Consider the following 21,547-nt stretch of genomic DNA (forward strand, 5'->3'; position numbering starts at 1 on the left):
CATGGAAACAACAACAGATACAAAGAGCACAATAAGACTACTTGATAGAGCAAATTTTCGGCAGCAAAACAGTGCTTTCCAACATAACCACCACCGTTAGCTATGCATTTTGGCCAGCAATGAACAAGAGCCTACCGGCTGCATTTGAAACCATCTGCACCAGTGGAGGTGATCCACTGTCACTGCTGAATTGCACCACCCAACACCTCAGTGCGCTCACATCCACTGGTTGGTCTCCATAAGTGTTCAGCAAGCATCTATGTATGCCAATGGGTGCCATATTTTCTGCGTGGAGGAACTCAGTGGCACACACCTTTGCTTCGTACACGCTTCCACATCAAATGCCATTTTGTTGGACTGCCCCTCCGCTGCACTTTTTCACACAGCAACAAAATGTAATGGAATACTGGTGGGAAGGTTCAACCTCTGCTGCCAGATCGCCAACGCTGAACGTTGCAGGCCAGCATCATAAAATAGGAGGCATTACCTACAGAGCAGCCCTTGTACTTCAAAATGTTTTGACGCAGGAGCAACACGGTGACTCGTGTCTGTGGTGGTACGGTGTTGTGGCTCCCTGAAGTGCCCTCAAATCCATTGCCCTTGCTTTGTGTGTCTTAATTTGCACCGAGTGGCGTTAAGGATCCGCAGTGTGGTGACAGAAGCGCACCAAAACGAAGCCTTGTTAGAAGGGCAGTGCACAAAGCAGTGCCCCTAGCTCTACTGCGCCCACCAAGGGCTATGGTTCTCGCGCCCCCAGGGTGCTCCAGGCTCGCGGCAGAGGACGCGGTCGCGGGCTCACCCCAGGTCATGGCACGCTGCGGGGCGGTGAATCGCACACAGACCCGGAGCTGCGCCGCGTGCAGGTGAGTAACAGCGCGGGGAGGCGGAGGAATGTCGGCAGCACCCCTCTCTGCTCAGGCTTCCCTTAGCCAAGCTCTGCGCCCACCCCACGCCTGGATCTCCTCACGGCCAGAGCCCGACGCTCGTCGAGGAAAGCGGCGCGACCCGGGCACGGCACGGCGCCGCGCGGGGACCCGAGCGGGCGGGCGCTGCCAGGCGGCGGGAGGGGGGGGGCGGCTCCACGGCCCGGCCCCCGCCCAGCCCGGCCGGCAGCGAGGCGTAAGGGAAGCGCCGCCGCCGAGCCCTGCCGCCCCGACGCCCGCTATAGGTAGGCACGGCCCGGGGCCGGGGGGAAGCGAGCCCCTCGGCTTTTGCAGAGAAATTTCTTGTGCGGGAGGCGGGTCGGGGGGGAGGAGGACTCGGGGCTGGGGCGGAGGGCATGGGCTGCGGGTTCAGGATCGCTGCGCTGCCGCCGCTCTGCCAGCGAGAGGCGGAGAAGCCGCAGGTGGAGGTGCTTCCTAAGGGCTCCGCTGGGCACTGAAAGCCGCGGGGCGCCGGAGCTTTGCTCTGCACACCTGTGTCCGTAGGCCTTGCTGCTCCGTGCTGGAGTCGCAAACATCCCCTCCAGGGACTGAGCCCACCCGAGAGTGCTCCTGGAAGTTTTCACTTCGGCTTTGTGCCGCACCCTTCCCTCCTTTGCCGCTCTCTTGGCTCTTGTTTGACTCTGCTCAGAACGACCTGCGCCGTTCGAGGGAGCCTCTGCCGGGAAGAAAAGAATAAAAGCCCACAAAAACAAACGCTATCTTTGTTTAAAGCTATTTGCGGTTCAAGGTTGTGACTTAGCTGTGGAATTGCCTGGCTTGTCTTTGCTTATAGTGTAAGCGCAGCGATGCATTAAACTAATCAAAGCTGTGAAATAATAAGGATCAGATGCCTTTTAACTTTCTTACTGTCTCCTACAGCATCAGTGCCAGTGGTCAGCGACACTCCAGCTCCCGCTGTGGGAAAGTGGGAGCTCCTCCACAGCCACTGTCACAGACAGAGTAGGAGACAGCAAGATAGGTTAAAATAGGAATTGTCTGTTCTGTTTAAAAGTTGCAGCTAGTGTTAATGAAGTAGAGTGCCTGCTGGTAAATTCCCGACTTCCTCACTGGATACCACTGTGAGAGTCATCAGGCTTTGGTGTAGAAGCTAGCAGGTCCTCAGCGCCCTTGAGATGCAGCGTTGAAGAAGAATCTGCATAGATTTAATAGCTCGGAGGAACTGAAGTTTCAGTTGTCCTGGATGCCGTAGAACATTAACTTTGCCTGTCTCTTCTGTACTAAGAATACAAGGACTCCAGTTAGGCCCTCAGAAATCAAATGAGAGCACAAACCACAAGGGAGTGGAGGAGGCATCTGTGCTCCATTCCTTGCAGAGGCAGGAGGAGGTTAGCCAGAACCCAGTTAGGAAAAGCACTCCCAAAGGAGGAGGCAAAATGGCTTCAAAGAGCTTTGCTCAATAGGAACAGCACTTCTTCTAATCCCCCATTTGATAGTCCATGTAATCTTATATGTGATAATATAGGCATCATGCAGGCATTTGGAGCAATTTTCTCCAAAGTCATAAAGTGTAGGAGAATTAAGTTGGAAAAAGCACTAGCTGACTTTTGGTGGTGAGGCCACCAACATTTTTCTTTTCCAGGTGTTTTGATGTAAACAAGAACTAAAAGCCCATTAAGGTGTGGCTGAGAGTCTTGGCCATCTGAAGGGTCCTTTGCACTGATTTCGACTAGCTCTTTTGACAGTCCTTATCCCATAGCACTCGTGCTTTCCCTTGCTATTAGGTCCAGAAATCTTTAAATTTCTTGGGTTGATTTTTCTCCCCCTGAATCCCATCTCAACTCTTCTTCTCCTTATGTTTGTACTTGTCTGTTTCTGAGCTGGAGCTTGATCAGGAATTCCTCAGATGCTGTAACCTCTGGGTTACTTCTTAGCTGCACCACACAGAACAAGCTCCCATGCTCCCCTGCAGTTCCTTTGGTTTTTCCTTTCTACATCCTTCTTTCTTTGTCCTCTGTTGTGCTGCACATGGAGGAAGGCTGTGGCTTCATCCCTTGAGGATGTGCTTTGGGCAACTGTGTGAGTGTCAGGTGTCCGGGATGGGGACATGGTGCTCCTTCAGCAGATCTGTAAAGAGCTGTCCAAAGAAGAGAAAGTGAATTATGCAAGAGACTCCAGTGGCTCGATCAAGTTTCTTTCTTAAGTTTCATCAGCAGACTTCGATTTCATTGCTTTGGAGGTCAGACTATTGTGTTAGGGAGTCTGATGAGCATGTACTGTGTGACAGAACTGCGAGTTTCTAGAGGAGCCCCGCAGAGCCCCAGCATGACGTAGGCACTCCCATCAAACTACTTTTCCATTAATTAAAAAAGTAGGCACCCTAGATAGCATGAACTCTTTGATGAGGACATTAGGGGCAAGTTGCTTACCTTCACCATTTTAATTTTTTCTTTTTTTTTAGCCTTTATTTTTTGCATGTAAGTTATTCATGACTCTTGTCTATCTGGAAAACCTCTGCTATAACCTACAGGGTCATCATTGCTCCATTTTCTAACTTCTCAATCTAATTCTAATCAAGAATGTAAATACATGCATAGTGATTTGCATATCATTAACTTCAGAAAAACAGTCACGCTAAGAATCAATTTTTTTTTTTTTGAATCTAATTTTCTCGCCTGTCTGAGAAGTAGCACCTGGAATTCACAAACCAAGGTGTTTGAAAATATAAGCTACTTTCCACACTCTGCCCTTTACTTTCTACATTTTTTTTCACTTCAGTCAGAGAAAAAATATTTAAAAATAAGGTTATGGGGATTTTTACAACCAATTTTTCTCTTTAAGTCTTCAATAAAATACTTCACAGCTTTGTGAGCAGAGGAAAAAATATATTTAAAAATGAAAATGTTAGCGTGGTGTGTAGTTACACACATTTTATTAGCACTGATTTTTTTTGTGACCATTTGTGAATGCAGCATCTGATGTAGTCCGGAGATTTCAAGGGAAGATCCTGCATCTGTGGACAGGTGCATGCTGACTTTGAGGAATTCTGGGAAACCATGGGAAGCTGTTGATGTCAGAAGTGGGTCCTGGACTTCACTTTCCCCAGCACAGAGCTGTGAGCAGACACTGACAGTTCAGGCTGTTGGGCTCTGCATGGAGCAGTCTGTAGACGAGGCTGTGACACAGGTGCTCTGCCATCAGTTTATGCAAATGTTTTTGCTTGATGTCAGAGATGCTGAGATAAAAATTTGGGAGATTCTTGCTTCATTTTGGATGTGATAATCACAGAAATCTGTAGGAGCTGAGTTTGACCCTTTTTTTCCGTCTTTAAGAAGAAGCAGATGTTATTTAATGTTAAAATCCTGAGATGTTAAATGAGCCTTTGATATGCAACATTTGTGCAGAATTCTTCTAGTAGGCTGCCACCAAGCTAGGGAGCTTGTAGGCCAGCACCAGGTTGCTTTGGATCAAGATGCCATGGTGTGTAAGGACCATCCCCATCCAAAAGGGCTCATGGTCTTTTAAAACAGGATTATCACTAGAAATGCAAATGCAGTGCATTATGCCCTTGGTAGAAATGCATATGCTGGACCCTTCTGAAGCAAAAGAAGTTGCTACCTTTGGTGATGATCCAATATAGCAGGTTTAATGTGCCTCGTCTTTCACGAAGGATGGAAAAACAGTGTACAATGTTTTGCTACAATGAAAGACCTACTTTTAAACCAATGAGATAAAACATAAGGCAAATTGTGGATCAGATTTAGGTTCAAATTCTATTTGAAGAAACATTTTAATCTTCTTTGCTATGTCACATTTAGCATATGGTTTTGTCTGAAGCCTTAGATATGGTAGTTGAGTTTCATGCTCGGTGTCATTTCAAACAAATTTCTGTATCAGAATGGTTTATCATTCACTTTAATACCCAAACTCTGTTTGGATGTTAGGAGGAAACCAGCTGGATTTCTATGTCTTTTTGGTGTAAAAAAGTATTGCAGTGTTGTGCTTATATTCTTTAGTTTGTTCTTGTGTGTACGGTTTGTTGTAGCTTAGGGGAGACAGGCGTTGAGCTCAGCAGGGGGTGTGTGCTGCCGGGGTCTCTATAGATATGCATGGTTGAACAATGGGATACTTAATGAGGGGATGATGAATGAAGTAAAGTGTGCCAAGCCAACACCTTCTTATAGGCACCGTAAACAATTAGTGACCTGTTTTGTTTGCTAGTAGTCAGGATCTGTGGCGTCATTCTGTTGAAACAGTTACTGAGTTTTCATGCAAAGAACTGACACAATTAGTTGATTTCAAATGTTTCATCCCTGTGTTTGGATTCCGAATGTCTTTGATCCATGTTTTGGTAAAACTTATGCGTAGCCATTGCAATTTCAGATTCTCAGTGTTTGCCTGCTTTGTATTAATTCAAATCTACAGATAGAATGGAGTACTTCACAAAAATTGATATTTGTAAGGATATTTTGAGAATGCCATCATTACAGAAATAGAATTTTGAGACTGAAGTCCTTTTGATTACAAACGGAGTAGTATGTCTGAGTATGTTTTGAAAGTAAACCTCAGTTAGTTAAATGGTGTGTTTGTGTTCAACATTGAGACTGTGAAGCTGTGTGATGCAGGCTGTGCCAGCAGTGTGAGCTTTACGTTTAACATTTAATCACCAGAGGATAACAAAGAGTATGTTCAGCAGTCCTTATTCTGATTACAAAGATACTCTTCCTTTAATTTGTGTTAACACTGCAGCATAAATATTTTATATCCTCCAACCATTCCACTATCATGACTCCATATCCAGGAGTGTGAGGAGAGGCTGAGGATCCTGAGTAGTCTGTGACTTCTGCAGGGCATCTTTCCACATTGCTGAGTCTCAGCTTGGGAGTTGTGTTTCTGTGTCACGTGTAGCAGCTGCCAACCACTCCTGTGCTGGCATGGCTGGAATGGAGTCCAGCTGGAGAGGAAAAAGGATAGAGGAGGAAAATAAAGCCGACAAATACGAAGGGGAGAGGAGGAGAGAAATGATGGAGAGTGAACAATTGCAGCTGGGGTGCTGCATGATGTTCACCAGAAACAGGAAAACAGCTAATGTCTCTGTTTCCCACCTCTGCAAGTATAATATGTGGAAGTATAATACTTCCATGTATTTAACTATACCACTTATACACTTTTTTGTTTCCATCATTTCTGATCTGATATCTAGTTTCTTCATTAGCTGTGAAAGTCCCAGTTGGTCAATTGTGCAGCTGAAAGTCTTTGTTGTTGACTGAGGAGTAAGGGACTCGGAGAACCTTTCTCCTTGTTGGGAAACACCCTGAGAACCTGTTTTAAGATTTTTTTAAATGAGAAATCTGAACCAGTCCTCCTAGTAGCTCAAAGGGTCACTAGTAGTACGTGGCATGTTGGGCTCAAACTAATTTTTGACAAAAATATAAGCCATAACCAAGCTTGTTACACAATGAAAAAAAAAAAAAAGAAAGAAAAAGATGAAAGAATTTACTGATTTACTGGGTACTTTTGTTCTTGACAAAAGGCAATGCTTAGATTGCAACAACCTATTTTAAAAGGAAAGCTGATGGCAGAAGCTGTGATGTGCAGTTGGCTGTTAGTGATATATGTTGACATTCCTTATATATGTGTTTTGGAAGTGGCTTTTCCAGTGAAGGGGAATAATGTGAACATGTTGCAGATGAGTTAACACTATAACAGCGTGGTTAAAATTGGTGTATGCTGATATTTTCGCAGTCTCCTGCTATTTTCAAATTTTTTACTGACTTCTGTAATACATGAGGACCTCTTCATAAAATCCAAAAGAATGCATGGAGTTCCTCCAGAGTGTTGCTGCCCTTGCAAAGTTATGGACCTGCAGGATTCCCTCCTGAGACTGCCCCACTGCTGCTCAGTGTGTGCTGTGCTGCTCACCTCCTCTACTTGCACTAATGGAGAGGGGTTCTTAAAGGACATGTCCTGATGGCAAATAGGTCGTGACAAAAGCCCTGTCACTTGCCAGCACTTCCATGCTAGGAGTAAGAGTAAATGTTGAACTAGCAGATGACTCTTAAACCAGCTGATTTTCAATTAGTCTCCCCTTACAGCATGCATCCACTGTAGCAAGCTCAGTAATTTGACCCATTAATTTAGTCTAGCGTGTATACATATCTGCAACCATTATTACTGAAAACAGACTTCTAAGTACATTAAATGAGACTGTAGTTGCGTGAAACATTACATCTCTCTTAAATGATAGCTATCCAATTAGACGATATGCTCATAGAACATGGCTTTGCTGTAGTATATTGTTATTACTTTTGTTATTGTACATTGCTTTAATCAGATGGCAGAATGATCCTACCATCAGTGCAATGGACTGTACAGTTTCTGTCTTCTTGAGGAAATATTAAGATAGAATTTTCTGAAGCATATTATAGCCTGAAAAACAAAATAGCCACATATTTTTTTTTCATGTGAAGTCTTTTCCTAAGCAAAAACAAACAAACAAAAAACCCCAAACACACCAATACAAAACTGACTGCTGGTCAATTAAATTTTTTGAACTTTATCCTTGGCTTTTTTTTTTTTTTTTTTAAAGTATTTTTTTCATGCCTCTGTTTGAACTCTCAGTGGCTGGAGTTTTCGTGGAAGCAGCTAGGAACTTTACAGAAAAGTTGGTGTGCTGAAGAGGGCACGCGTTTGGGTCAGTAATTGTCCCTCTCCTATCATGTGCTGATATCTTGTTTGGATTAGACCGGAAATTGCCGAGAACATTACAATGAAATGTTTTTTTGGTAGACCTGTCCACATCTGGTGATTACAGCTTGTAAGTGTGTGGTTCACAATAGCATGGTGTTAACTGGGCTCCTGAGAGGAGGTTTCTGGACAAGGACCTTCAAGTGCAGAGAGACCTATTTGCTTTTGTGCTTTGTCTTTTATTGTAAGGGAGCAGGGAATGGCTTACAGGGCCTGGAGGCTTCCTACAGCTCCCATTGTATTGATGGTTGCTGCAGGCCATTTCTGGAGTTTGTCCTCTGATGTCTTGCCGTGGTGTTATCTGTGCTTTGGGAACACCATGAGCACCATCTGCAAAACTGAACTTGACCTACCATTTTCCATCTGATGAAAACGCATTATGGAAGAAAAACATGCTTATATTTAATCCTCCTGCTGTGCGAACCAGAAAATTTGCTTCACCTTGCCATCAGCATAGCATTTACCTGATAGAAAAATTATCCCTAAATAAATATTTGGAAATGTTATAATAGAAAGAGTAGCTTTTAACAAATTCTGCTTGTTACTCTGGCCTTTGCACTTCTACATTGAGGTTTGAAAAGTGAAGTTTTTGTATCACTGTGAATGTCGGTAGCTTGTCAGTGGTCTGTGAGGTGAACACACAGGATAAAGCAATGTGAAATTTGTAGACTTCAAAACCCGTGAGAAACATTTGAGGAAAATAAATGTTGGCTATTTTTTATAATTTGACATCCTGAACTTGTGTCAGCAGCTTGGCTGAAGTTATTCATTTATACCACCTCCGAACTGGATTCAAAATAAGAAACATTGATGCAAAGAGTAGGCACTGTGAATCAGCTTTTAAAAGCCATGTAGGAGACAGTGTTTCTAAAAGATCTATGTTAGTGAAAACAGTCTGAGGTAGCATTTTAGTATTTTATGTTTCTTCTCTTTCTTGTTGCACCTCCTAAGATATGCCAATAGCCTTGAATCCCTTCATTTTCTCCTTAGAAAAGTGATGACTCCCACACATCTGTGTGGTGGGAATGAGGTGGCTTGCATCCCTCGGATTTGGACTATGGGATGTATCTGTTTCTTTGTTTTCCATTGGATTATGTTTCTAAACCCAAACGTCCGTGTACCACAGCACTCTTGTGCCTGATGGCTTCTCTGCCTGCCCTTCTACTGAGGCCACAATCTTCATTTTTAATGAGCTCCTGAGATAAAAACATTCTGTATGTTTCAAAGGCAGTAAAGAGTAAGAGCAGCCTTTTCTAAAGTTCACATGAAAACTTAAATTTTTACTTGGAGTTCTCTCTATTGTGTTTATCTACTGATTTGGCATGACTTTCTCTTCTGTCTGAACTGAAACATTGAAGGTTCTTGTGAGACTTCCCCCAATTATCAGATTGACAAGGAGGGTGTAAAGCTCCATGGCATTAAACTCGTCAGACTCCTATTCTTTTTTTGCAAATCTCTATTACCTGCTGAACCAAATGGGACAAAAGATACAACGCTAGGTGGACTGAACCTATCAGTTAACAACAAGATTGACACTACATTTTTAGCAGAAAATACACACTGATGTTTTTGTAGAGTTTGTTCATATTTGCTATTATTTTTCAGAGTAACAAAATACTGCATACTATAAAATGACATGGGAGATAGTGGATTAATCATATGAATGTTTATTCATAGATAAGATTATGCAACTTTAAATCTGAAACTGAACATAATGTTATGCTGAGTTCCTCAGAAATCCATGTTTCTTTATTGATAATCTTCAACTGTTAAGTGGTCCCAAAATGTATTGTCTAATTTATAATAATTTATGTTGCAAACCAGTGTAACCATTAATCCAAGCCTTGCTTTGACAGTGTTGTAGAATATTTTATTCTTAATTTTTCTCCTCTTCTCCACTCTAGCTCACTGTTCTTACATCATTTCCAAATCACTACATTTGAATTGTCGATGAAATTACTCTTCAGTGCTTCTAGATCTCTCCAGTCTGGTCAAATCTTGCTTTGAAAACTTTTAATCTTTATTTTCCTGCTTGAACTAAAAGACAGCTTTTGATTTTAAATTTTGAAATATTTTTGGTTTTTTACTTTTTTTCTTAAGTAGTTTATCATAGTTAAATCTTTCAATAAACAGTTATAAGTAATATTTTAGAAAGGCTGTAGACTGAAAATATCACACATCAAGGCTTGTAAATATGTCATCTTGGGAAGGCCCAAATTGGTTCACTTGGTCACCAAAAGAGTGAGCAAATCTCACCAAAAGTGAGCTTTCTAGACCTTCACTGATGTGCCAGTGGCATGAAGATGATGGCTTCAGATTTATGTATAAATATTATATATTACCCTGAGTAATGAAATAGTTCTGTCATTATAGAATCAGATTCACAGATGCAAAACAACATGAAAATAAAGCTCAATATGAAAATGAATGAAAGTAGGTTCAGTTCCTGCTCTAGACAAACTTCAATTTTCCACCAAATCTGCAGAATCCCATCTGTGGGAGAGTTTGGGTCCCATTAGGCCCTTCTGTCTGATGTAGAAGTTCTCATTTTCTGAAATACCTTAAGCTTGTGTTTGCCTGGGTTGTTTAGGTTTAACTCACAGATGGATTTTAACAGTTTCTCACAAATTGTGTACAATGCTGCATTTATAGTTGCAAATACGTAGAATGTTTGTGTTACAGTAGCACCTAGAGGTGTTAAACAAGTGGCAGCTTGTCCTGGTGTGTTGTGTAGAGAACATTGATTTTTGCCTTGAAAATTGTCTGGCTTAAATTTAATGAAGAGAAAAAAACCCCAAATCTGTTGTACTATGAAAAGTATTCACAAGCTATGGTCTCACTGTAATAAAAAATGTGCCTAATCTTGCCAGTTCAAACAATTTTTGTGCTATTTTAAAAGGAATTAATGCGTTTATAAGAGATGCTTACAGATTATTGTGTTTGTAGAAAACAATTCCTGTAGGCTTCCAAGTGAGCTCATTAGGGAGCAATCAATATTGGCTGTAATTTGCTGCAGAAATGAAATGTTTCATAAGTTTTCCTTTGTGGCTGTCACATAAACTTGATAGTTCTGCTGTGTGGCAGTCTTGTGAGGCTAGTACAGCAGAAGTCATGCCTTGTATTGGACCTGTGTGTATAAACATTATTTAGTGGATGCTTATTTTTGTTCCAAAGTTCTTAAGGTGATAGTATTTTTTTGCCACTGGATGTCTGTAAGAATGAGTAAGAGATATCTGTTGGCAAAGACTTTGGACTTTGGGGCTGAGGTTTCTTAGGTCATGATGGAACATGCTGCCCCAAGGTTTAGCCAGTAAGGTCTCCTAAGTAACATCATTAAGGTGATCTTTGTAAAATGCTTAAATTTAATTACTGTAAAAAGAAGAGAGTGCAGTGGTTTACAAACTGCTGTTAACAGTTTCTTGAAAAAGTTGAATATATGTTTCAAAACCAGGGAAAATGAAATTGTATAAGCTGTTGACAGCTGTGTAAATTGTGGAAGCCATTTCCTCTTGTTTATTGTTGCTTCCCAAGCCATGGTTATGGCAGCAATCCCAAAATCAGGCACCAGTAAGGTGCAAAGTTTTTCTGTAGTACATTTAAATTAGATTTTACTTTGTCTTATGCAAACCCTTCACTTCTCCTTTGTCCCTTGCCAAGGAAAAATCTTTAAACTTTCTTTTCACTTCTTATTTACTGGTTTGCATTTCAGAGTTGCTTCGGTGTTTGGTGTTAGAAATGTCATTGGTGGCCATGTGATAAGGGAAGTATAACCTACCAAAGACATCAGTAAAAGGCTTCTCCCTCTCTCAATATAAATTCTACAGGCAGTTGAAAGCAGAGGCTGTAAAACCTTCAATCTGTGCAAATATCGGAAAGAGGAGGGCAGAGCAGCTGTTGTTCTGCGCTGGGCACATAAGTAAAGAGACCTTTTGGTAAAGAGATCAAGTTATATGCATTTGAAATGATATGTATAATAATATGCCTCAAGTTTGAGAGCAGTTTAGACAAAACGTCTTTCCATTTGTCCTAATCATCAAATAATGACCTCATGTGGGTGTGAACAACACAGTTTAAAGCAGGTAACTCTGAACTCTTGAATTCTTGAGGTTAGAGCCTCAAGCAGCTTGAGTGCTCCTACAGTGGGAATACTTTGGGGGAAAAGGAAAGAGATGTGGTAAGTCTTTAGCATACCTTTTCTGCAATCTGTCTGTTTTATTTTCAGTTGCGTAGGGAAGTGTGCATGAAGTACGTAGCTCAGTCCCAGATGTCTGCATTTCAGCTGTGTTGTGGAAGGCAGGATTGCATATTTTATTGTTATATATGTTCTAATTTTAAAGAATACTATTTTTAATTTTGAGAGTTCTACACTGTGCAGGGCATCAACAATAAGGTCCTAAGAACAGGACTGAGGGCTTTTCAGCTATGTAAAAACTTAGTGTGACAGTTCTTTAACACTGTGTATCTTTGCAGCTCATGAAAGGCTGAATGGAGTTGGACAAGATACAAAGACAGAAGAGGCCATGACTTCAGTTTAGAGACGAGAAGGGAGAGAGAGAAATGAGGTTTTGAAAGTCATGAAAGCAGTGGATTTATCTGTATGTGGGACTGTTATTCATTGAATTCTGCAACAGGAGAGCTAAAACCTGAAATTTCTAGTTAAAATCAGTAGCTTGGTTTAAAGCTGATAAAAGAAAAATCATTTTTTGTACAGTGGATAATGAATTAAAAAAACCCAAATAGATGCTACAAGCAGGCATGGGAGCAGATAGTACCATTAGTTTCAAAATGAGATTGAAGAAATTCATGGACTGCAATTCCCTGCACAGATGCTAACTGAACTTGACAAGGATATGCCCTCCAACATCCCTTCTACGATTCTGGATGCTGAGGAAGCCAGATGGAGAAGCTGACAGAAGGTGACCAGGTTTACTTGAGCTTCCTCTTGTCATCATCAGGGATAGGATGCTGGGCTAAATAATCATTTGTCTGACCATAGTTTAATGTAGTTTTAAATAATTAATGGATTAGTGTTTACCTCTGAATATGGCTGTGTTGGTATCAATAGAGAAGACAAAGAACGAATGTGTTAGGGAGGTCATACTCTTGCTAGGTTTTATTAAGTCAGAAGTGCTGGATCAGATATGATCAACATCTTAGACACAAGATAATTTATCAACTGGGCATGCATTCCAAGGGGCTTTGGAGTCACTGAGACTCTCAAGGGACAGACAAGTGGCCCATATTTTTGAGCTAGTCCTTGCATGCTGCGCTTGTAAAAATCTTCACCAGTGGAGATGTCCCACTATTTAATGGCTGCTATGATGACATCTTTGCTAGGAAAATGTTTCCCATGCAGTCCTTCTTCCTTCATTGTGAACAGATGGAAGTCAGAAGGCATCAAATCCGGGCTATAAAGTGTGTGTGGTAGGACAGTTCATCCAAGACTGGCAATGTGCTCCATGGTCTTCAAACTAGTATGAGGCTAAGTGTTATTGTGTTGCAAGAGCAAGGTCTTCTTTGTCTTGACTGTAATTTCAAGCCTTCAGCTTAGTCATCATCATGGTGTCATGGTCAGAGTTGATGATTTATCTGGGTTCCAGAAAAATCCAGAAGGATTACTCTTTTCTTTTTTCTTCTCCCAAAAGACACTCAGATTTGTACCTTTTCTTCAATGGGGAATTCCCATGGACTGCTATTTTTACTCTAGCTCATAGTGATAATTTCACATCTTGTCACTGCTATTGATGTGATACAGGAAAGAGTCACTTTCAGCTTCATATTGGTTCAGTAGGTCCTGACAAACTTGTGTACGGTGTTCTTTCTATTCCTGTGTGAGTACTCTGGGACCTACCTGGCGCAAACTTTTCAATATTCCAACATTGCCACAGTTTTCAATGAGGCCAATGTTCAGCCCTGTACACAGTTCCCTGGTCATGATCTGCCAATTCACGCAGATGAGCTGATTGAGGTGCTCAGTCAGCATGTCAGTTTTGTGATGTGACAGCTGAGCACAAGCCATCTAAGACATGACTTGTCTTTCACAACGCTGTCACCACTGTTGAAACACACCACTCGCCATCTCATTTGTTTTCCATAAGCATTCAGCATACCTTGGTGTATGTGCAATGAGTGCAAATTTTTCCACACAGAGAAATTAAATGACACACCTTTGTATCATCTGCACTTCCATGTCAGATGCCATTTTGTCAGATTTCCCCTCTGCTGTCATGTGTCATATGGCAACAGAATATAATGGAATATTGTTGGGAAGATTCAACCTTCCCAAGTGCCATACCACCAATATCTGCCTCTTACATTGTGGCTGTTAAATAGCCATTTGCAATGTACTTTCCAAGAAAATGAACATAATAAATATATAACTCACCTTCTGCTAGGACTCATTAGCAGAGGTGTCTTGTTTAAGAGCTGGTAATTGAATTTGTTTATACTGATTATCAGTGTTATTCTGTAGTAGCTGTGGTTATCTTGGGGTACAGTTTCACTCAAATAAGTGACCAGCAGATTGAGGCATTCAGTAGTGTCAGGTTTTAAAAGTTTTCAGCTTTGTAGTCATTATAGTTTGTGACTACCAAGAACCTTATATAATAAGATGAAATGCCAGGGGTATTTGAGAAGCTTCTAATAATGGTAAGAGGCATGCCTGCCTGGAACAGTACAATTTTATTTCCCTCCTGTAAGTATGATTGTGTTGATCTCAACAGAGAAAACAAAGAACGAATATCCTAGAGAGGCCATTTCTCTTGCTCTTGTTTATTAAGGAAGACTTTCAACAAAACTTAGCCAGTATGATGTTTATCAGAAGATTGTGTTTTATTTGGGTAGAAGAGAGTCTGAAATTTTCTTTATGGAACAGAGCATCAATGTAAAGATGAGGAGCAAGTTTTCAAAGCATCAACTTAGGAGCTCTGAAAGTAAACTTTAATGTATTATAGGGAAACTCAGTAACCTCTTAATTGAAAAATTTACATTTCATATGGGACTTTTCCTGATAATGTTGTGTTTTAAAGCTATTCAAATTATTGTTTGCAAATTGAATGATAGATAATGAGCATAAATATCCAATTTACTAATTACAATGCTAATATGTCATTAACATCTAATTTTGTTAGCACTTAGGAATGATACTTGATTTGGGTTCCTTAACAGTGAGTTTGCATTTATTGGTACTAATGAAGCACAAAAGATCCTAATGTGATTTTTCCTCTGAAGATTTTTCTGAAAAATAGTGCTATCCTCATGGTTCTTTTTCTTTTCTCATCTATAGATTTTATTCACTTTTTTGTATACTACTAATAATCAAGTAATTCTAATTTCCATGCTGATAATATCCATGCGAGTGTCCTATGAAATTTATGTTCAGAGAGTGTTCTTTGTAATCTTTTTTTAGACCCATTTTAGACAAAAATTCTGAGAAGTCTTGAAGTGTGAAGCATGGCCACAATGGACAATGAAAGCAGATCTTCAGTAGATCAATTGGATAAGTTGGAATCTTGGTGTTACCACATGTTCTATGATTCTATAATGCTCGTGACATGTCTCCCAGCTGAAGCTATGGCCCACAGTCCTACTGAGGCAATAATGTGATATCTTCAGAAAAGATTAAGTACTCTATGTCCCTCCAAGTAAACTTTCCTTGGAACTGAAGAGTGGCTGACACACCCAGGCAGACTTGGGCAGGCTGGCGGGCGACAACAGCAAGTGTAGAGTCCTGGGGAGGAATAACTGCATGCGTCAGTACAGGTTAGGGGATGACCTGCTGGAAAGGCTCTCTGCAGAGAAAGAACTAATTGTCCTGAAGGGCAGCAGGTTGGCCATGAGCCAACAGTGTGCCTTTGTGGCCAAGAAGGCCAATGGTACCTGGGGGTTCATTAAAGAGAATGTGGCCAGGAGATCATGGGGAGGTGATCCTCCCCCTCTACTCTAAGTCCACGTCTAGAATACTATGTCCTGTGCAGGGCTCCCCAGTTCTAGAAAGACAACTTCTAGAGAGAATCCAGTGGAGGGCCACAAGTGTGACCGGGGCCTGGAGCATCTCTGTTCTGAGGAAAGGCTGATAGATATGGGTCTGTTCAGCATGGAGAAGAGAAAACGAAAAGGGGATCTTATCAGTTCTTATAAATATGTAACAGGAAGGAGTCAAGTGGATAGGGCCAGGCTCTTTTTGATGATGCCCAGTGGCAAGACAAAGGACACTGGACACAAATTGTAATATAGAAAGTTCAATACAAACATGAGGAAATACGCATTTACTTTGCAAGTTACAGAGCACTGGGACAGGTTGCCCAGAGAGGTTGCAGAGTCCCTTTTTCTAGATATTTAGAACCTGCCTGGATGTTTTCTTATGTAACCTACTCAAGGGAACCTGCTTTAGCAAGGGGTTGGACTCCATTATCTCCAAAAGGTCCCTTTCAACATCTATGGTTCTGTGATTCTGTGAAACATGGTCATCTAGAGATTAAAGAATTGCATTATTGAAGCCATGTACATTTTTAATCAAATAAGCCTTTTTGTATTTCACATTATGCATACTCTTTGCAGTTCCAAATACTTTTTCTCTTCCCTTTTCAGCCTGTGTTTTTTATTGGAGGCGTAGCTTAGGTCAGGGTGACACTGCTGTGTTAGCTTTGCTTAATTCCCAGTGCCTTGTATTTTCATGGCTGGGGGAAAGGGAAGGGCTGGTTTTGTCTAAGATTGCATTTTAAACAAAATACTGTTTCTCAGGTAAAGATCACTCAAACAGAGCTTACAACTACCCTGTACATATAAATCTTTGCATTGGCCTAGCAGGCTACATGCCACGTACTGCTTTGGGGCATATTTGGATTTATTTTTTCCGCATGGAAGGTCAGTTCTCTATATAGCAGCTTACATATTTTTAAAGCTGATTTAGTGGTCTCTAGTAGCTGAATACCTTTTCATAGGTACATGTAACCTCTATCCCTGTTGGTTTTATTGTTTCCTTGTTTGTTTTAGCTTTTCTTAGTATTATATTATTTGTGGGGTTAAGTACATTTTTGGATAACAACACTAGGACAGTAATTAACCAGCATATAGGCAGATAAAAAAAAGCAAGGAAACAAGACGTGAACAGAAGAAATACTTGACAAAAGGCAGTGTGACCCATATCTGAATATTTATTAGTGGAAAGTGTATGTGCTTTCTTTAATTGTATTTACACTTCGTATATTCCAGGCAGATTCAAGTTTCTAAAATTGAAGACCCTAAATTGCATTTGTACTATGAGTAGAAGTACAGCATTTAATAAATCCCTAATGAAATTATTAGCTCATATTCTGTGCAGCGCATTTGTAGTGGAAAAGCCAAAGAAATAAACCAACTGATTCTTGGTGTGACCCTGTTTAGTATGCTATATGAGCAAGGAATTTATACAAGGAAAAGAGGAAGCTTGGAGATCTGCCATCTGGGTCGGGCTTACATGTTGTTAAAGCTACCTGTAAAGATAAGAATATCAGTTTTTGGAATACTAGTAATTAAGGAGTATTTTGAATACCTGTAATTAGTAGTTTGTATGTCCTTCCTTCTCCTCAGCAAAAACAAATATGCAAGTTGTATTAAGTGTTTACATTTTTTGTTAGACTTCCAGTTATATTGAATCTGGCTTGCTTGCTATCTGTATTCATGAGTTAGAAGCAAATCCTAGCTTAAATAAAACTATTAATTTAAAAGACATCTTGCTGTGAGTATAGATGCCTCAGATTTATTTTCTCTGCATGTCTCTGCCATGTTAAAACACATAAAAATATATTGTAATATAAATGAGTTTAATTTTGTTGAATACTCAGTTAACATGTATGGAGATAATCCCATTTGGCAACTCAGTACATTCACTTGAATAGGTTTTTTGTTGTTTTTTTTTTTTACTTGCTCTATGACTTATGCTGTTATGATTTGTTCATTTTAAACTATGTCCATTAAATTCTACGAGGTTTGTGTTAAGAAAACACAGCAATTGATATGTATTTATATTCCCTTTAAATAGTGCTAGCATGACATAAACTAGTTTATTTTTTCTTAAAATGGCAAATAATTTTCTTGACCAAATCTTTAACCCTGCCCATATTGCCTAATCTAAACCTGCTGTCAGTAAGTGGAATGGGATGGGGATGGAGATGGGTGGGTGGGCTCGTTTTCCCTGTTGGAGACATAGACAAGCCCTGGAAGCCAAATAATTTGCATGTGGGCAGCCTGTCTCTCCTTGCACAGTACTCGGTCACAGCCCCTGTCTCTGCCTGGCATGACTCCCTACTGCATCTCTCTTTACTTACCACTCAGCTCAGCCAGGAAAGTCAATAAAGTCCTGTATTTTTCAAATATTCCTGTCTTTAACAGAAGCATGAAGGGACAGAGGCTGCAGCTGTCAGCAGTGGTTTGTGATTTGTAGCTGGAGAGATCTCTCCCTCCTGACCTCAAAATGATAGCAAGTGTTTCCACAATAGAGTGATGGCTGTTTAGATGGTACACATAAATAAAATGGAATCACTGGAGCTACTGAAAAATTGTCAGATACAGTGGTCACCTATCTTGAGCAGATTAAGACTGTTACTTCCTTTTCAGTAATTGTGATTTTATTTACTTACTGAAAAATGTGTTTCCTTTTGTTCAACAGATAATAAAATCCACAACCATTCGAATGGAAGTCTGCTTCATTAAGAAAGAAATCACAAAAATTAATCAACAACAACAAATATCCAGAATGAACACCCACCCCTCTTTTTTTGGTGGTGGGAGGTGGAGGTAAATACAGGCAATAGCCTTTCCTTTGAGTTTAGACTCAGTTGCATGTACAGGTAGCAATAAAATAAAAGTACTTCTGTAAATCTAAATCACAAAGCTTTTCATTGCAGAGAAAAAAAGTAGAGTTTTGGCAATTTTGACATAATTGATTTGGCACATCTAATAAATTACATGAAGAATTACATCCAAAGTGAGCACCTTCTGGCCTTTAGAAAAACTGTTATTTATTACTGTGCATTTGGCAGTATTTGGGAAATGAAAAATTAGGAGACATGAACCGAAGATGACATTTTTCTTTTATCATTGATTGCTTATGAAATGCAGTAATACTTACCATATGAATTATATTGCCATTTTGTATTCATATAAGAATGGAAAGGAAGGTGGTTTTTTCTTTTCATTTTATTTTATTATTATTATTATTTTTAATTCTGCAACTAAACTTACTTTTTAACCTACTATATCCAGAAAACAATAATGCAGGATCCATTTCTGTTCATTCTTATCACAGACATTTGAGCAGCGTGGAAATAAGGTATTCTTTGTATGGCACAGCTTTCCTAGTAATGAGAGTCTCCTTAAGCTTATGTTTAAGTGTGGAAAAATTCCATTTTAGAAATATGGGACATAGACATTGAATAGTTTACACAGAAGCTACTAGCAAGGCACTGAAATGTTGACAGGGTGGAAATGTCTGTTTGCAGTGTACCTTTATTCTCAAGCTTGAGTTTCCTGTTTAGCTGGAATATCGTGTATTTTGCAGTTGTTTTAGTGGCTATACACCATCTCTTAATGAAGTGTCAGTTGAAAAAATGGCTTCGCATCATCTCTTCCTCTTTGAATTCTCAGCTGATGGCACACTCACAGGTATTAAGAATCATTGTACAGCTATTGTATGGGTTCAGCCTTCCTTTATTTCAGGTGGCTATCAGACCACCTGTGTGACTGTAACAATTTAAGTATCCCACAAACTCCTCTGAACCTGACATCTCAGTTGCTTTTTTTTCCCCTAAAGGGACCATTTTAATGAAGGTTAAATTGCACTAAATAATCTGTTAGAGAGGTCAGCAGCCATGAGTGGTGTGCTCTGAATTCATGGCTGCCCTACTTTATCAGGGGAATGGGAGGAGAGAAATCTAGAAAGAAATTGCCCTAAGACTACCTGCTGTGATTCCTGTGCTTGGGAAGCCTCTGGTGTCAAGCAGTACGATGACAAGTCAGATTATAAGTGCTGTGTGACTGTTGGGGTGGTGGTACTGTCCAGAAGTGTTTTGTGTTTGGGTAGGATTTTTGCATGGTATGGTACTTGTCTGATTTAAAGAGCCCTAGTGTTCGTTGAAAGTTGTGACTGTATGACAGATTTGAATGCTGCCTAAATCACATTCACATTTTTTGCACATCTATATCTGCTCACTTAGCCATGGTTTAGAAGGTCACTATGTTCCCTACTTATTCATGCTGATCAGGTTTCAGATATCGAATACAAAGATTCTGTCTCTTACTGTCACAAGCCTTTTTGAACTCTGTAGCACCACAGAACCTGCTGACTTCCAAATGCAAGTGGGCAGCTGTGCCCAGTGTTCATGGCCATGAAACAGGGGCTGTCATGGTTTTATGATTTTTGGTACTGGTATTCCACATCATAACATCATGTAGTGCATTTAGAGTTAAAGAGTTAATGCTCCAGCTCCGTGGATCATCGATAGTTCCAGGTATGCCTGTCTCAGAAGAGAAGAAGAACTCCATTCCCCAGAGGACTTTGCGATGCTTTGCGTTCTTACGTGTTTACGCTCAGAGGGAAAGATAAAAACTGTCTGCAGTCACGGGACTCTCTCTTCCCTTCGGGACCGAGCTCGGCAGTGGGTGTTTGTTGCAGCCGTCCGCCTTCAGCGTTAGCGTAAGGCCTTCGGTTTATCGGACACTCTCTCTCTTGCTCATTTTATTTGATTCATTTGCCTCAATTCCAATTATATTATATTATATTGTGTTATTTTCCTTTCTGATATCTTATTTAGTAAATTAGCTTTCCTCCTCAGATCGCTGCCGTTGTTTTGTTCCTGGGCCCATCTCCCTTCTCCTTTTTCCCTTTTTCCCCTTCCCCTTCCCCGGGGTGTGGGCCCGTGGGTCCCCTGCCTCAATTGTCACGGTACCGGGTCGAACTGTCCCGCAAACCGGTGACAATTTTTGGCGCCCAACGTGGGGCACGACTAGCTACCTTAGCTGGGCAGAGACATACTTTTAGAGTGAATCTCTGTCTTTTGTTCGGAAGCTTATCTGTACTGCAGGTCCTGTACGGCAAAACACGACCTTGAAGTCCAGGCGTACTGCCAGTTCTCCTGGAATATTTGTAAACTTTTCGGGTGCTGCCAGCTTGTTTGAGTAAAAGAGAAAAAAAATGTTTTTACTGTTTCTGTTAAAACTGCCCTTACAGGGATTGTATTTCATTGCTTTTTCCCTTTTAATGCTCAAAACGTACTGGAACTTGGTTAAGCTTGCCAGTCTGATCTATGGAGCCTGGTCCCTATATGACAAACTAAAAGCAGTGATGGTGGCATCTACCAGATACCTGGGCACCCCGGCTGATGTAACAAACGATACCATGTTAACAAACCAAACAATATTTGAATGGGTGTCCAGTTTCTCCTCTCAGTTCCTTATGAATTTTCAAGATTACAGCTTAGGGACTATGTTAGCATTTGGGATATTAGTCCTCCTGAATGTACTCTCTGTAATAGGATTTTACATTGCATGGAGGAAGCTTTTCCCAGAAACAGAGAATGCTGAATGGCAGGGAAAGTGGAGAGTTTTAGGAAAGAAATTAGAAGCATGGGGACCCCCGGTGCCATGGGATTTTACTCCTGAGCACTTACAGGATCCTGAGGAGCTAGGCCTGTATCTGAGTAATGGGTGTTGCGGCTCAGAAAGATCTGAGGTGGAACAGCTTATCTGGGGCTTGGCTTATGCTTACCGAGGCATATATACTGTGCTGGAGAGAGAGTGTGTCCAAACTGAGGCTCAGACCAAAGAGGAAAACCTCCCAGGCACATCTGACCATCCAGAGAAAGCACCGGTATCAAAGTCAGTTGCCCCGGTGGAAGGCCAGAAATGGAAACGTGTGTCCTCACGCCTAGAACGCAAAGAAG

General features: G+C 40.8%; 1 protein-coding gene across 1 annotated transcript in view; it reads left to right on the forward strand.

Annotated features, from left to right (window-relative positions):
* The first annotated feature begins 1,128 nt into the window (after positions 1-1,128).
* The window catches only part of SHANK2 (SH3 and multiple ankyrin repeat domains 2), a 330,531-nt gene continuing 310,112 nt past the window's right edge, over positions 1,129-21,547 (forward strand). Inside the window, exon 1 of the mRNA XM_065755018.1 lies at positions 1,129-1,168. The gene's annotated coding sequence lies outside the window, so the exon portion shown is untranslated. The remainder of the gene's footprint in view (positions 1,169-21,547) is intronic.

This window comes from Cyrtonyx montezumae, unplaced genomic scaffold (genome assembly GCF_038088225.1).
Source record: "Cyrtonyx montezumae isolate F1298 unplaced genomic scaffold, pur_monq_1.0 scaffold_10, whole genome shotgun sequence".
NCBI classification, from domain to species: domain Eukaryota; kingdom Metazoa; phylum Chordata; class Aves; order Galliformes; family Odontophoridae; genus Cyrtonyx; species Cyrtonyx montezumae.